Here is a 17168-nt window from a genome sequence, read left to right as displayed (position 1 = left end):
TTAGGATTAATATTCAAAGGAACGATAAGATTTTTGTACAAGTTTTTTGCACACATATTTATTGATATTTAAAGTATGTAAATTATTTTTTTGAAGTAAAAATAATCAAAATTACATGAGTTGTATTTGATTTTATGGAGTCCGTTTAAAAAAAAGAAGTGTCCTACTGACAGAGATCGAATAAAACTGTTAAAATTTTCAATTAATTATGAAATAACTAATTTTATGACTATTACCGTAAACTGGGCGAACATTGGCATGTTTTTGGAACATTTTGCTATGTAATATAAAAATGAACATTTTTACATTTGCCTTAACCCTTAACTGGTATACTGTTTTTTCAAACGTAACTGTTATCTTGGGGTCGTGGCAGACCCCAAATAAAAAAGGATACAGAAATTTGTAAAGTCGACATTAGATCAACCTCTATGAATACCTATTTTGTTCGTAGGTAATGTATAAAATAATAGATACGTAGAAAGTTAAACTATTATGATCAAATTAATTAGAAATTCAGTTTACAAACTTAGACAACCAAGTATTTTGCAGCGAACCTTGCGTGCTTGGGGTCATGACTGACCCCAGGATACCAGTTAAGGGTTAAGTATCCTATCATGACATTGCATCTTCTGTAAATGCACTACAAGTGTCAAAATGTATAAAATACGCTGGCTTCAGTTCACGCACCATTACCACAACCACGGCCGTCTCTAAGACGGCCGTGCCACAACCCCCTGTCGGTGTTTTTCTCCCTTCATTGTTGAGCATAATTGGTCCGCACGCTGGTCTACTCCAAATTTTGACAGCTTACAGTCAGGTTATAACAAGACGAGTATTAAATAAGATAAGGTGTCAAAATTTGAGATGCCACGTGTTTTTACAAATGTGTATCGTTGTACCATTGAATTGCAACCAAAATGCAGTCTCAAACACGAGGTAAGTTAGTAAATTTTTATTTATCTATGTCGGGGCGTTTGGTCGCATAGGTGGAGCGTTTTACCTGACGACTGTGTTACAATACGCCCAACGTAAGGTTCAGGAAACTGATTATTTACAGTTATTTTCAGTTATGTTTTTTTTTCACAGTTTCGGCGTAGTTGTAAAGAGAAATGAACACTTAATGTGTTTAGACAAAAAGTTTAAAGAATTATCAAAAAATATTGGTTTTATAGATGTTTCTTGAAATGTGGGGCGTAATGTATAGTTTTACCCTATGAAGAATTAGGGTCCATACGACGTATGGAAGTCAGCGGTATATGCAGAAAGCGGGGTCCATACAATATCTTGAATATTGAATTTTTCAATATTTTAATGTGCTTCATTTGAAATACATAGCCAGGTCTCCTGCCGAGTCGTGTCACCAGGATTTACCCACACTATGGTTTCTGGAACTATCAGCTTTATGACTTTATTCCTATTGTACTTCCCGGTCGCAGGCGAGTAAGCGACGGACGGGTGGCCGAAACATTTTATGATTTAATTGCACTCTTTAGGACATCGTTTTCAAGTCTTGACCGACTAATTTGTGAAAATGCAGGTAATCATTAGTTTGAACAGAACAGGCAACGCGATAAGATCGTGTAGTCAAGCTATCCAAGCATTCGCAGTGCAATTGTACAGATTGTGTTCAGTTTATCTAAGTGTTGTGTGTATTGTGCGTGGCTGCGAAAAATGGAGCAGTACCAGCAACAGCCTGGCCCTCCCACTTCGCCAGAGAGGAAAAATCCTTCAGGAAAGGTAACTTAATTTTCATTCATTAATTGTTTTAATTGTTTCACGAAAATATAGGGTAAAACTATACATTACGTCCCACATTTCAAGAAACATCTATAAAACCAATATTTTTTGATAATTCTTTAAACTTTTTGTCTAAACACATTAAGTGTTCATTTCTCTTTACAACTACACCGAAAATGTGAAAAAAAAACATAACTGGAAATAACTGTAAATAATCAGTTTCCTGAACCTTACGTTGGGCGTTGTGTAACACAGTCGTCAGGTAAAACGCTCCACCCCTGCGACCAAACGCCCCGACATAGATAAATAAAAATTTACTAACTTACCTCGTGTTTGAGACTGCATTTTGGTTGCAATTCAATGGTACAACGATACACATTTGTAAAAACACGTGGCATCTCAAATTTTGACACCTTATCTTATTTAATACTCGTCAGGTTATAACCTGACTGTAAGCTGTCAAAATTTTGAGTAGACTGCATAGTGAAGATAGCGATTAACGAACGTAACAGGTGTTAGTTTCGCCCGTAATGTAGTAGTCCTTATATGTATGTATATTTGCGTGACATACGTTACTCGTGAAAAATATGATTTTGAGGTTGGGCGCATTGTAAATTCTTTGTTGAGGCATATTGTAAATTCTGGAGTACCAAACGTCCCAGCTTTAATTTAGCAACAACGTAGTGAAAAAGGGTTTGGGCAATAACTATTTAAAGAGCTTAGTTTATCTACTTTCGAAATATATGTGTGAATTTATCGTAAAAACAATAGTGACTTAGAAAATTGAATTTCTCACATACCCACCGCAAATTATCTGAAGGCCGAAAACATAAATTCTTATATATTTTTTTAAAAGCCGTAATATTTGCTCGTAAAAATTAACATTTTTACATTTGCTTCAAGTATCTTATTATAATATTTTATCTGTTGTGGTTGCACTTCAAGTGTGAAAATGCAAAATTTTTGTCCTCTTCCTTCTTTAATACATATTAATTAACTGCCAGTGTTACCCCGTATTGCCCCGTATTTTAGTTTCTCAGAAAATGTAAAATCTTACGTACACATTACAATTTCAATCTATCACAGTTTGTTACCGTTGTAAATTTGGTTTTTCTAGTATGTCCGTTGCGGACAGAGAACTATCATAATAAATCTATAAAAAGAACTGGTGGCGAAGGATCCCTCCGCCAAATATACGGAGATTGTGGCGACGCTGTCCAAGCAAACGGGGATAGGCCGGCCCACAGTAGCAAAAAGCGTTGCTGAATACCGAAATACCGGCAGTGTAACCTCTCCAAATATGAATCGGAAAAAATTAAAAGCCATCCAAAAACTGTCTGAAGACGAAAAAAATCGAATTCGGGGAAAAGTACACGAATTTTGGTTCAGGCGGGAAATCCCGATTTTGAAAAAACATTGTTTTAGCGGTGAACGCCGACCCTAACTAGGGCAACTTCACAAAAACCACACTTTATAAAATCCTCCAGGATTTGGAATTTTCATTCTGCAGCAAACAGAGAAATAGTGGCCTTATTGACAAAGAATACATTGTGCTTTGGCGGTAAACCTATTTGCGAAGAATGGCGCAGTACAGGGCAGAAGGATGCCACATATACTTCCTGGACGAAACCGGCTTTCGGCCATTTTGGCCAATGCAGGCGATTGTCCAAATAAACAGTGGGTGGACAAATCGATTCGTTCAAGCAGGGACGCACAGGAACGCGGTTTGTCGGCGGGCATACCAGCACCCACCGGCAAAGGAAAACGACTTATCGTCGTCCACATTGGGTCTGTGGACGGGTTTGTGCCTGGTGGTCTGCTGTGCTTCGAATCAAAAAAGAACACAGCAGACTATCATGACGAGATGAATGGAGATACGTTCTTGGAATGGTTCCAACGTATTCTGCCATTATTAAAAGAGAACTGCGTTATCGTGATGGATAACGCTTCTTATCACTCGGTAAAGGTCGAGCGTTGCCCAACAATGGGCTGGACCAAGGCACGTATTGCAGATTAGCTGAGGCAAAAGCAGCAGGAAATACCGCCATTTGCTGGTAAGGCCACGATGATAGACATGGTCAGGCAAATCAAGCCCCAATTTGACCGATATGTGATAGATGAGCTGGCCAAAACAAACGGAAGAATAGTATTGAGACTACCGCCATACCACTGCGAGTTAAACCCTATTGAATTGGCATGGGCAATGGTCAAGAGGTACATAAAAGTAAAAAATACTTCGTACAGATTCGACCGTGTAAAGGAATTATTCGTCGAGGGCGTCGAACGTGTGTCTGCCCAAAATTGGCAGAATTTTGTGAGGCACACCGAAAGCGTGGAACAAAAATTCGGTGAGCTCGACGAAATAATTGACGATCTACACGATGCGAATATTATGGGTAATCCTCAGGGAGACTCTGGAACGGATTCGGGAGAAGAATGACCCGAATATATTTAAATATAGTTAAGTTATCTATTATATTTATATAAATTTACATATATATTTCGAGTCTTATTTTATTATTGCATATCGCGGTTACTTGTGGTGTTTAATACAATATTTCATGAATGATTTTGTTATAGACTTTCTGGAAGACCCCTCCCAAAGCGTGAAGGAGGCTGTGGGGTTTTAGCGAGTAGAAATCTCACACTACCCCGACGCTGGAAGGCAACGGGGTGACTTTTGAAGATTTCCCCACGTTAAAAAAAAAATCATTTCTTTCTTGAAACTACCGAAATCCTTATCCCAGACTAAAGATCTTGAATGATTTGATCCAAAAGAGAAATTGTTAAATTCGGTGCCGTCGCTGAAGGGTTAATGGTCGAATGTAACAAAAATAAAACTCACAGCATCGGTTTTGTTTACCGTTAACACAAAAAAACCCAATCGATATTGGTTATAACGTTACCAAAAAAATCTGGTCAGCGATAATGGTTATTCGTAACCAAAAACAAAAAACCAATTGTGTTGACAATAATGGTTATTCGTAACCAAAAACAAAAACAAATTGTGTTGACAATAATGGTTATTAGTGACCAAAAAATATTTCCGTTGACAATAATGGTTGTTTGCAACTAAAAACGATATCCATAATTGATAATGGTTATTCATAACCATAATCATTTAATGAATATTAACTTTTATGACATAACTTTTAAAATTTAAGTTATAACAGTTATAGTCTCTGAAATAAACCAAAGTTCAATCAAAACAACAACAAAACAATTTTTATAAAACGTAGGCGGTTACCGTGCGTATTCGGAAATAATAGTGCCACCGTGTATATGAAGGCGTCGCGAGCGGAACGGTTGACAAAGAGGTAACAGACGGTAAGGCGGAGAAAATCGTAGGCGGTTAAGTGGGGGGTCGGACCAACCAGCGCCTCCTCAGAATCATCCCTGCGCGAACGGGATTTTTCTTAGGATGAAACGAGTATAGAACGGGTCGTGCCGTTTGTCACAGGAGATTCCACGAATAGAACGGTTACTCGTAGAATTGTGGGATTGGTTCGGGTGGCGTGAGATAAAGAAATGAATTTCAAGTAACGAGAGTCCATCTTTACCATAAAATAACAAAAGTAATTTATTCAAAATAATGGGTTTGATGCTTGGTCGGAACTGAACATATATTACGACACGGTGTCGTGGGAATTTGATTATAAATTGATCGAGCAATTGAGAATTGCGTAATGATGTATCGGTCAGTATTAAAGTAACGAAAAATTACGCTTGGTCGATAAGAAATAGATTTAGATGCTTCGGTTGGTATTAAAGTAACAAAATTACGCTTGATCGATAAGAAATAGATTTACATGCTTCGATCGGTATTAAAGTAACGAAAAATTACGCTTAGTCGATAAGAAATAGAATTTGGCCCTTTGGTCAGTAGGACTGAACGCAAAGATTCGTTTTTAGACGATTTCGGTATATAATGGTTAATTAGTTAAATAGTACGATGCTAGATCGCTAATTGAACAAGAGTCTCGACGCTAAGTCGGTAATATAAAAGTAATACAAGGAATGATGCTAGGTCGTTTGAATAGGGTATTCGAGAGGATTCCTTCTCCCGATTTCATACTGGCTTTCTGGTGCCTATCAGCTGGCCCACGCTTTGGAGTATGGAAGCTGAGGGGGCTAATTAAAGCGACCTCGGATTTGAAGGTGAGGGGGCTAATTAAAGCGACCTCGGAATTGAAGGTGAGGGGGATAATTAAAGCGACCTCGGAATTGAAGGTGAGCGGGCTAATTAAAGCGACCTCGGAATTGAAGGAGGTATTAGGACGTCGGATTAAGATAAACTGAGCGGCTACTGTTTGGTTCGTTGGCAAAACCAAGTCTGCTTTTAGGCTGCTGGCGCGCCTGTATTTATACGATTTGGCGAGACTTTGATCTCGCCAATCACTTGCTTCGCGAACTCGCGCACCAATTAGAATTAGCATCCGGTTCCCGCCGGTCGCGCACTACACTTGAGTTATTCGGCGTCCGGTTGAACGCGCGATCTACGCAAGCGCGTTTGGTTCGTTCGCGGCACTGAGTTCGTCGTTTGAAATGGGGCGGTAATGCGCGTGCGTTGCGCGTTCGCTAGTACTAATATTACAAAACCATGATTAATATGAAATATTAATGAAAAAAAATATGGCGGTAGGTAGCGGTACGTTACACAACACTTGATGGTGATTTAGATATTAACAATTTGCAAATAGTTATCTTACTAGAAAATAATGTAAATAATGTACAGAATAATCAAGTTTCACATATAATAGACATTGAAGCTTGTAAGTTAGTCGAAGGTGAGATTTGAAACTTGTCAGTAGACTCTAATATAGATCTTTTTAAAGATATAAATCAGGTGGAGTTACTCCAAAGTTTGTAAACTAATATAAAAACTGTTTTATATATATATATAACAGTGTATATGAAATTTAAAACAAAGTTTGTATATCTGAAGAAAATCTTAGTTTTGACAAATCTAGTATGATTGAAACTGATACAGCAGGAGGTAAAAAAAAAATAGTGATTTAATACTCATTTGAATTATATAGATTTTGATAATAATATCTGCACAGTTTCTGCTGTTAAGTGCAATAAAAATGTAAACGTTCCAAGGGTTCCATTGCCCTTTAAGAAAGCTTTGATTTGGCCTAATGCAATACCAAATAAAAAAGCAAAAAAATCAAATAGGGTCTCTACGATATTAACGTCTGAAGAATGGTAGATGCATCGCACAAAAATTCAGGAGGAAAAACTAAGAAAACAAATGGAAATACAAGAAAGAAAAAGACTTAGAGATAAAGCAAAGAAGAAAAAAAATGAAGAAAAAGAAGCCAAAAAAGCTATTGCCGAGGAAAAGAAAAAACTTAACAATGAAATTAAAAAATTAATAGCCGAAAAAAGAAAATAATAAAAAAACAATAATTAAGTATACATTTAATAAATTATACAGATATAATTGCAATAGTATATATAAAATAAAATTTTATTACTTGTGATATAAATATAATGTGTATACTTTTATTTCCTAAACTGTTTATTATGTTTATTTATACAATAATTTTATATTTCTGTACTTCTTAATATTCCTTAACAGATTTTTCCATTTAAGACAAAGAATCAGTTTTTAAAATCATTTTTCCCAGAGTACGAAACCTATGGCTAGGTACTGGGACATGACAATTGGGACACTGGGCCAATCGCGAGAGGTTGGCTATCTATTGGTACTTGTTTATTTTACGTTAAATATGAAATAAATAAATTTTTACTATGTAAGTACTGATGACAAACAACAAAATCTTTATTAATGAAAAAAAGTTCCATTTAAATTGTTAATTTTATACAGAATATTCATTATACTTTGTCACCGTTTCCTTAAACGGCTACTTATTGGTACATTTACCTTACACGGAGAGATTTCCCAGCGGTTTTCTCCGTCGCGTTTCAAGTCGGCGGACTTAAATGCATGTTAGTGGTGCATGTCTATGAACGATTTATACCGTCACGCTTCTCGTGACAAACTTCAACCGCGTAACAAAACAGTTGTTCAACATTAACGTGCAGTTTTTGTCCGCAGATAAAACCGACAGGTCGAAATTGAAAAAACTGAAAAATCTTACTATTATCCACACATGGGGAGGTTTCCCCGCGGTCTTCATCCGTCGCGTTTCAAGTCTGCGGATTTAACTGCATGTTAGTGGTGCGTGTCTATGATCGATTTACCGTCACAGTTCTCGTGACAAACTTCAACCACGTGACAAAACAGTTGTTCAACATTAACGTGCAGTTTTTGTCCGCAGATAAAACCGACAGGTCGAAACTAAAAAAACTAAAATGTCATCTAACGATATCGACACACGTTTCATGAGTAAAGTATTCATTAAAAACTTATAGAAATTTATGAACAACATCCTGCGTTGTGGAAAACAACGGACAAAAAAGTTTATTTAAATAAAAATTTAAAAGATAGAGGTTACACCGCTCTGGTTGCATTTTGTAAAGTTACATATCCGGAAGCCGACACACAATTTGTAAAAAAAAAATACAGAACCTGAGGGGCTGTTTCCGGAAGGAACTCAAAAAAGTCGAAAGTTCCAAACGCTCGGGTAGTGGTACCGACGATATTTACGTACCACAGTTATGGTATTTCGATTTATTACTATTTACAAAGAGTCTAGAAATGCCAGTACAGAGGAGTGAAAGCGAAGAATTTTCCGAAAAACTGGATTGTTTAGGCCAAAATGTAGACCCACTCGATATAAACGAGACTGATGAATTGCAAGAAGAAAGAGAAGAAGAAGAAAGCAATTCACAAGTAAATTATTATTAACTGTGAAATGAACTGTAAAAATTGAACTATAATAAGTTTAATAACAAATGCAGGATAACAGTATTATAATGTAATATATTTTATAATCTCTTTTACAAATTCTCTAAGCTCTTCCAGCATTAATCATTGTATCTTGGCATGGTAATTTTCCTTCCTCGTTAAAACATATTTCGTTTGGTGCAACCCCATTTAAGTCTGTATGACAACTGAGAAAACTTTCAACAAGACGAAAGTCCACAGTTTCGATGAAATCCACGGATAAACTAGCGGTTTTCATCCATTAACGCGCAGTTTTATCTGTGACCGATTTATCCAACGTGATTTGTCTGTGAACTTTCATTGTATGTTAGTGGGTATTTGCAGTTTTGATCCACCGCAGACTTTGATCGCGGGTTTGTCCGCGATGGATGAAGACCGCGGAGAAACCTCTCCGTGTATGGCCAGCTATTTCCGGCATCTGGGACAGTCAACTATTTTTGGTGCCGGACGCAACGTGTTAACCGATACCCTGCTGGGTACGGGCTGCTAAACGTGCCCCCTCCCCCACCCAACTACCTCTTGCAGGATTGTGTTTAGGGAAGACCAGGACAAAACCTGGGCCCTAAAGGGAAAAATAAGTTATTAATATAAAATAATTTATATTGCTACTGTTCTAATGCAGTGTACATATCCTTACTGAAATGGATTTGTATTTAATATGTGCTGACAATGAGACAATTTTTAATAACCTTGTACTTGCTTGCAATGTTGCATAGTTGCAGCGCAATGTCGAAGTAACATTGCTGCGACGTTGCCGTGCAACATTGCACGGGGCGGACAAAAAATTGTTGCTGTATAGTTGCTGCATAGTTGCGTTGCAATAATGCACTGCAACTATGCCGCAACTATACCGCAACTTTGTCGCAACTTTGCCACAACTTTACGGCGTTAGCAAATTTTAAAACATATCTCCAAAACCGGCTAAAACAAAGTGTATACATTATACCATATTCAATTCATCTTGAAACACACTATCAAGTGATCTGTTAAAAAAAGAGTTCCGTTTAAAAAAAAATTGACCATCGTATCTCGTAAAATAATAATCCAAGAAAAAAATCGTCTGCCCCAGTAAATTTGCCCCCTCCAACCATGCAATTTCATATAAACAATTTATTTTATATCTCCAATACATTAGGAAATATCCAGGTGTTTACTGTTCCCGCGGAAATCCCGCATAATGAATTAAAATATAAAATACTAGCATGCCCCGTTACGGCTTCGCCTGAGATATTAGTGTGACTGATTCGTGTTTATTAGAATTAATATCTTTTAAGGGAATTAAGTATTTTGAAAAAAATCTTAACTTCTTCATAATATTTCGAAAAGATAATATTCTTGGTATTGTTACGACCTGGGTGGCGGAGGTTAGGACAATGACAATGTGGGGTTGTTGGGAACGTTAGGCACAAAGGCCAGCTTCGTAGCAGAAGGCAACCAGGGAAGGTTTAAGCAATAATCGCGCACCTTGGTGACACCCGTTAGAGCACAGGCGTGGATATTTAAAGGCTAGGTAATTGGATTTACCGCTGCATTAATATAAGAAGCAGCATGTAATATTTCTTTGAAATAGAAGTAGCCGTATGGTCGTACACAACCTATGCGAAAGTAAGCCTCGTAACGTCCTACGCGGATCCGAACCGATAATTACCGACCGCCGGTAAAGTAAACCGATCTTCATTATCGCGAAATCGTCCTACGTTACCATACAAAATTATTGTAAATACTTTTATACATGAATTATAATTAATTAATGATTCAAACAAATACTAAAGAAACAAATGTTATAGAGATGTTAGGAATAATTTTATGTAAATACTGACAAAAGCGAAGATAAAATATAATGTATTAAGCGAGTAAAAAGCAAAATAACAAATAGCGAGTCACTGCGCATGCGCCAGCCATCAAATTTCAAGTATAAAAGGAGGCGCACGATGCGCAGCGCGGGCATTCCAAAGCATTCAGGGCATTTAAGGCTACGATTCGAATACACTCTCTTAACTGACGAATACTTAAACCTAGAGGCAGCTTAAGTTTCAACCAGTGAGATTCAGCTCGCTCCGGAGACGGTAGCGGCAGATCTCCAGTGTATAAAAGTTACTGGTGCTCCTTTTTGGTCTTTGTATTTTGAAGTTATAGAACCTCGCTTTCACAAAGGCATCGAGCTCGCTCCGGAGACGGTAGTGGCCGACGTTCTTGGTAAAAGCAAGGTCTCGAAGAGCATAGAATAAAAACTCTGTCAAAAGAAACGAGCTCGCTCCGGAGACGGTAGCGACTGAACTCTGCAATATATACATATACTTTAATAAATATTCACGTAGCATTAATTAGCATAAATATAAAAAACTATAGAAAACCCAAAAACAGAATATATAATCGTAGACTGTAAGCAATATTAAATAATTGTTATTAGAATAAGTATTGTCAAATAAAGTCATTGTTAAGTTTAAGTCGTGGATTTTAATCCTTAGTTGTAATAACGAACCCCCACCTATCCTATACTCGAGGGGACGCCGCTCTCCTCTCGAGGACCTACTAGCTTCAGTTGTTCTCGGTCAGCCGAACGTTACAGGTCGCATATTTTTTGGTGACAGCGGTGGGATAATTTCGATTAGTAGGATAATTTCGATTAAAGGGAATATTTCTCTTAAAGTGAAACCACTCCAGAAGAGAATATTTATCCAGAAATTTTTTCTTCTGTAAATTCTACAAAGGCTTAAAAAACTTCACAATGCCTGACACACTTGGAGAAGCAATGGCTAACCTAGCAATCAATACAGAAACACAGGAGACTACAGAAACTCCAGAAACTATTTCAGGAGACACAAACGCTCCAGGAACTTCAAATCGACAAGTTAATATGAATACAGCTACGAATGTATATCCTCACTTACCACACATTAGCTTACGCGATACTGCGGACACAGTCCCCTCTTTCGATGGTAGAAATATACCAATACATCAATTTATTAAAAGTTGTCGACACGCACGACGCATGGTTAATCCGAATGCAGAGTATGGATTAGTTCAACTCATTAAAAATAAGCTTTTCGGACAAGCTTCTAGAGTAGTTTTGAGCGGGGATTATAATTCAATCGATGACCTCATTTCAGTACTAGAATCACGATTTGCACCATTTCACTTCCATACAATTATATGGGGAATTATCAAAAATTGCACAATTACCTAACGAAACAACGGTAGATTATAGCAGTCGTGTATCCAATCTCTTTCTTCAGATTAAACAATGCAATGCGATAGAAGTACCTACACACGTAGTGCAATTTAATATAACCGCGGAACAAAACGCCATTAAAGCCTTTCTAACGGGATTAAAAACTGAAATTTACAATAGAATACATGAACACGCCTTCAGCAGCCTTGATCGCGCTATCAATGTCGCCATTAAAGCAGAAGCAGAATGTAATGAAAACCAGATACGAGCAAGGGAAGCAGAAGGAATAACACAAACTAATCAATGTACAAACTGCCTTGGATACGGCCATATTGCCACAGCCTGCAGCAGTCAAATTTCACGAACCAGTTGGTACCAACAAACCTGTCAACATTGTAATAGGATGGGACATACGACGCAAGAATGTAGAAGCCGGAGTTACACGACCAAAGCTCCTCAATCCAACACATATTGTGATCACTGTCGACGACCAGGTCACACAATACAGGAATGTAGAAGTAAAAATTATGCAAATCGAATGCAGAAACCAGAAATATTCTGCGAATATTGCAAATTCAGAGGCCATACAGTAGAGCAATGTAGAAAGAAGATGTACTTCGACAGGAAAGAAAGAGAAGAACAACCTCGTATGGTACGTAGGCAGGCTATACTCCGATTAAAAACAGAGCAAATTAGGAAACCCCCTAGCATCCTTCTCTCTGATCTAGGATTCAATGGAGAAGAAGCAACGTTAATGATTGATACCGGATCCGATTTGAATGTAATTAAAAGGAGTGCTGTTTCACCCAATATACCAATCTTCACGGACACCTTGTTCGACCTTAATGGTATTACGGACGGCCTACTCAGCACCATAGGATACATCAAGATCAGAACATTAAATACAGAAATCATCATCCATGTTGTAGAAGATCTCCCTATCAAACAGGATGGAATATTGGGAACAGAATTCTTTCAAACTAACGGCGCAACCATCGACTACATGAAATCAGCGAAAACTATTGGAATGGAAATTATTCCATTCGTTGATCCAGAAATGGTCACAATACCAGCCAGAACAAGAAGTCAAATATATGTACGGGTCCTTAAGGGGGCCGTCTCCGCGGGCCTTTGAATGTGTGAGTACACTCACACAAGCTAGGAAAAGCGTGCACGTATACGCGTGTAGTAAGCAAATCGTAAATTACAACTTTCGTCCTGGAATCGGCCCGAAGGAAGTTTTTGCGGGTACAGTTGCCTTCAGTAGACATCTGTGCAGGGTGGTCTGGTGCGTTTGAACGCTAATAAGCACCCCACTTTGAAATAATAATGAATTTATGACTCGAAAACTGTCCGAATGAAGCTTCAAGGCTTCTCCGTTGGTGGCGCTTATGGTGCACTGCAGCCATGTAGCACCAGCGTGACGTGTAGGCAGGGCCGACGCGAGGTTAGCTGGCGCCCTTGTGCAAAAAAAATTTTGTTGTCCCCAATTTTTTGCACTTGTTTTCTATTTAATATATTTAAAAGAATTACATTTATATTTAGTTTATGTGAGGTGTTAGATTCCTTTATTATTAAGCGTACGATCTAGTTTTTTTAGCGTCCCATTCGGCTGGCGCCCTTGTGCGGCGCATGGTTCCGCCGGGCCTGTGTATACGCGATGTAGTAAGCAAACCGTAAATTACAACTTTCGTCCTGGAATCGGCACGGTGGACGTTTTTGCGGGTTTAGTTGCCTTCAGTAGACTTTCGTGCAGGGTGGTCTGGTCCGTTTGAACGCTAATAAGCACCGTACGTTGAAATAATAATGAATTTATGAATCGTGTACTCAGGACAGCCCGAAAAATGACAGAATGAAGCTTCAAGGTTTCTCCGTCACCGGCGTTGATGGTATATTCGTGCCTTGTACCATCAAAACCGGTGGAAGTCCAATCTAGCCGATAAATGTAGGAAAGACATAGTTGCCGAGACGTATCGAGAGTCGAATCGCGCTGTTGCCGCATTTCCCCTATCAATATTTTTCCATCAAGGAGGCTTGAATGAATCACGGCGAAGCAGTTGGAGAACAGAGATGGGCAAAGATAATATCTGGATAAAGTCAAATAAAAGATACTACAGTATTGTCTCATGAAACGAGAGCGAGCAAGAGGCACTGAAAGCGAGCGAGGGTGGTGCGAGATAGACGACGAGATGTTGTTTGTCTCGCTCCGTCTTTCGGACGCCTGACACTCCGTCCTCTCCGTGCGCGATCGTCGCGCAGGCAAAGCGTTCCATCTCGCTCCCCCTATCAGCTAAAAAGAAGCGAGAAACGAACACTGAGAATTAGGGCTCTGCTCGCGATACGAGCTAAACGCCGCGCCGGTCCCGACCAGCGAGGATTTGGGCTGTTCGGCGGCGCACAGTGGGGCATTTGGGGTCGAAACACGGCACTAAGTCCTTTTACAAAAATATCGCTAAACTGCAAATTTTCTTTTACAGGTAGTTGATTGCAGGTATTGGATTGATTTATTGTAATCACTATAACTTGATTAGAAACAAAAAATATATAAAAAAATGTTCTGTTAAACGATTTCGTCAAAAAGGCACTAACAACTAAAAAATACTTCTAGTGTTGTGCTACAATTTCGATGGTGTTTTTCAACTTTAAATAAAAACGTGGTTCAGGATATTTCATAACAGAATATGAATCAATTTAGTATAGCCTCAAGTGTCGAAATGAATTTGTTGCGAGTTATCCTGCTCCACGATTTTATGTGAAAATACACCATCGAAATTGTAGTATAAGAAAATAATTATTTTTTAGTTTTTAATGCATTTTTCATAAAATCGTTTATTATAAATTTTTTAATATACTTTTTCTAGTTTTTAGTGTTTGTGGATTTACATTACTCTTATTGCTGTACGCAGTTTAACAGTTTGCTTGAAGAATGGTTGATTTATTGTTATGGGTTATTATTTCTTGGTGACTAGGTAATTTTTTCACCCACTCGGAGTTTTTTCATAATTTTGTATTATCAACCAAACTACGCACCTCTGCAAAGTTTCGAGGGAATTGGATGGTTGGAAGTGGTTTAAAATTGAGTTTCCAGATTTGAATCAAACAAACAAACAAACAGAGGATCGTAGCTAAATAAAATCGTTTAATGGGACATTCCCAAATATCAGTATTGTTAGTACTGAACTCTGGTTTATATTGATAAATTTTTACAACCGTGGAATAACAATTCCGAAGAAAACCATGTACAAAACTATTATTGAAACAGACAATTCTTGTTGATATAAAAGATAATTTGATGTATAGTTAGATGAAAAAAAAGCGGCATATGTTTTTAGAAGAATTACAGCATTCATAAATTTCATTACGATCGGCATGTTACACTTCGGTGATGTACCTTATTCAAATTGTATGCTTTGAATTTGCACATTGATTATACAAAGTATTGCATCGTTCTATGTATAAATAAATACTAAATTAGTATTGTTTCATTGACATGTTTCCTAACTTCACTACTCAACCTCTCTATCTTTCAATAGTGCTATCCTCCTTTACGTTCAGCAAGGCTCTGATGCTAGACGCAGGAATTGGCGGGCTCCAGCTACAGCTGATGCACGAGGAAACACCTACAGCGGTGGTTATGTGTGCGTGACTGACGCACCGCAGTTCCTCACACATAACCACCGCTCCTGTCGATGTTCCCCCCTCCATCAGCGGTACATGGAGCCCGGCGATCGCTGCCTAGACGCAGCTCTCGTGCCGTATTCCTCCAAGCTTCTCAATAGAAGGAGCTGTGGAAACAGCGCGGCAGAGACGGAGACAACAGAACATGCGGCAACTATGCTGTCAAAAATTCGTCTACGTAGAGTACCGGTAGATGTCACCATTGTACAACTTCTTTTTACCGACCGCAGTAGTTTCATTAGGGTCCGTCTGTTTACAAGAGCACTTCGATCGATTCGGACCATAACAAAAAGGAGACGGCCCCCTTAACACACGATCTACCACAGGATATATTCCAAGAATTAAAATTCACCCAAATATACATATGGGAAATGCAGTAGTTTCAAATAATAACGGCGTAGCATATCTCTTCGCAATAAACACATCTTCAAAAGACATTAAAATCCCCGTACCATCAGTCGAACTAGAACATTTCGACGAAGTACCTATAAAAGATGAAACGTCAGACAAATACAGGAAAACTAACAGAACATACCAACTACTACAACAATTACGATTAGAACATTGAAATTCAGAAGAACGAGCCAGCGTTGAAGAATTGATTAAAGAACACGCGGATAGATTTTACCTTCCAGGAGAAAAACTAGAAGCAACGAATAAAGCCTATCATAAAACAATAACGGAAAACGACGTTCTTGTTTTTACGAAACAATATAGATACCCTCAAGCATATAAAGAAGAAGTAAGAAGACAAACTAAAGTATTACTTGAAAAAGGAATCATACAGCGCCATACAATTCACCCATATGGATTGTACCTAAAAAAGAAGATGCACAAGGCGAAATAAGAGCCAGGATTGTAATAGACTTCAGGAAATTAAATGAGAAAACAATTGGAGACGCCTACCCCCTACCAAATATAACTGACATATTAGATCAGTTAGGAAGCGCGAAATATTTCTCTGTCTTTGATCTTGCATCTGGCTTTCACCAAATTCCTATGCATCCAGATGATCGACACAAGACAGCTTTCTCTACAATATACATGTTGGAGTATACAGCGGAACAGCGATACGAGCTGTAAACAGAGGACCGAGGTCTGGACGCTGTCGGTGTCACATTTATGGCCTATGCACCGCTCGACCTCTTAAGGGTTTGACAACCACCGAAGACCGTGGTTGTTGAGTCAGTCCTTCTCCAGACGCTGTAGACGTTACACGCGATCCGTTATACGAATAGTCTTATATTTCTTATATTCATCAGTATTATTATTATCTTCATTGTATTAATAAAGAGACATTATCGTATTTGCTCTATCCAGTTACTGCCCACTCTGCTAGGTTTCAAAAACAAAAAAAAAACAAAAAACGAACACCTCCTCCTCTCATCCGGAAGCTAAAAAACCAAATATTGAACCATCGGAAACACATACACCACCTCGTCGCGCGGAAATATTCATACCCTCCCAAAAAGCGGAAATACATACACGCCCCCAAATCTCGGTACCCGTTGAAGTACATGCGCCCCCTCAAGTCACAGAACCCCTAACAATACATACACCTCCTCAAGACATAATACAAAACACTACAAGGAAAGCACCTCACATCAAGAAACCTCAAGAAGACCTAATAGAAGAAATAGACGAAGCAATCATAGTACCAAAACACAATTATAAAGATCCTCCCAAAATTAGTGCAGAAACAAGTTCAGACAAAAGCACTCACCA

At 38.4% G+C, this 17168-nt stretch overlaps 1 protein-coding gene across 2 annotated transcripts in view; it reads right to left on the bottom strand.

The window, feature by feature from the left end:
* The window catches only part of LOC143367024 (GDP-D-glucose phosphorylase 1), a 505990-nt gene that overhangs the window by 200782 nt on the left and 288040 nt on the right, over window positions 1–17168 (bottom strand). The gene's annotated exons all lie outside the window — the stretch shown is intronic.

Source organism: Andrena cerasifolii, chromosome 3 (genome assembly GCF_050908995.1).
Source record: "Andrena cerasifolii isolate SP2316 chromosome 3, iyAndCera1_principal, whole genome shotgun sequence".
Taxonomy (NCBI): Eukaryota; Metazoa; Arthropoda; class Insecta; order Hymenoptera; family Andrenidae; genus Andrena; species Andrena cerasifolii.
Note: the sequence above shows the minus strand (reverse complement) of the source record. Positions and strands in the feature narration are given on the sequence as shown.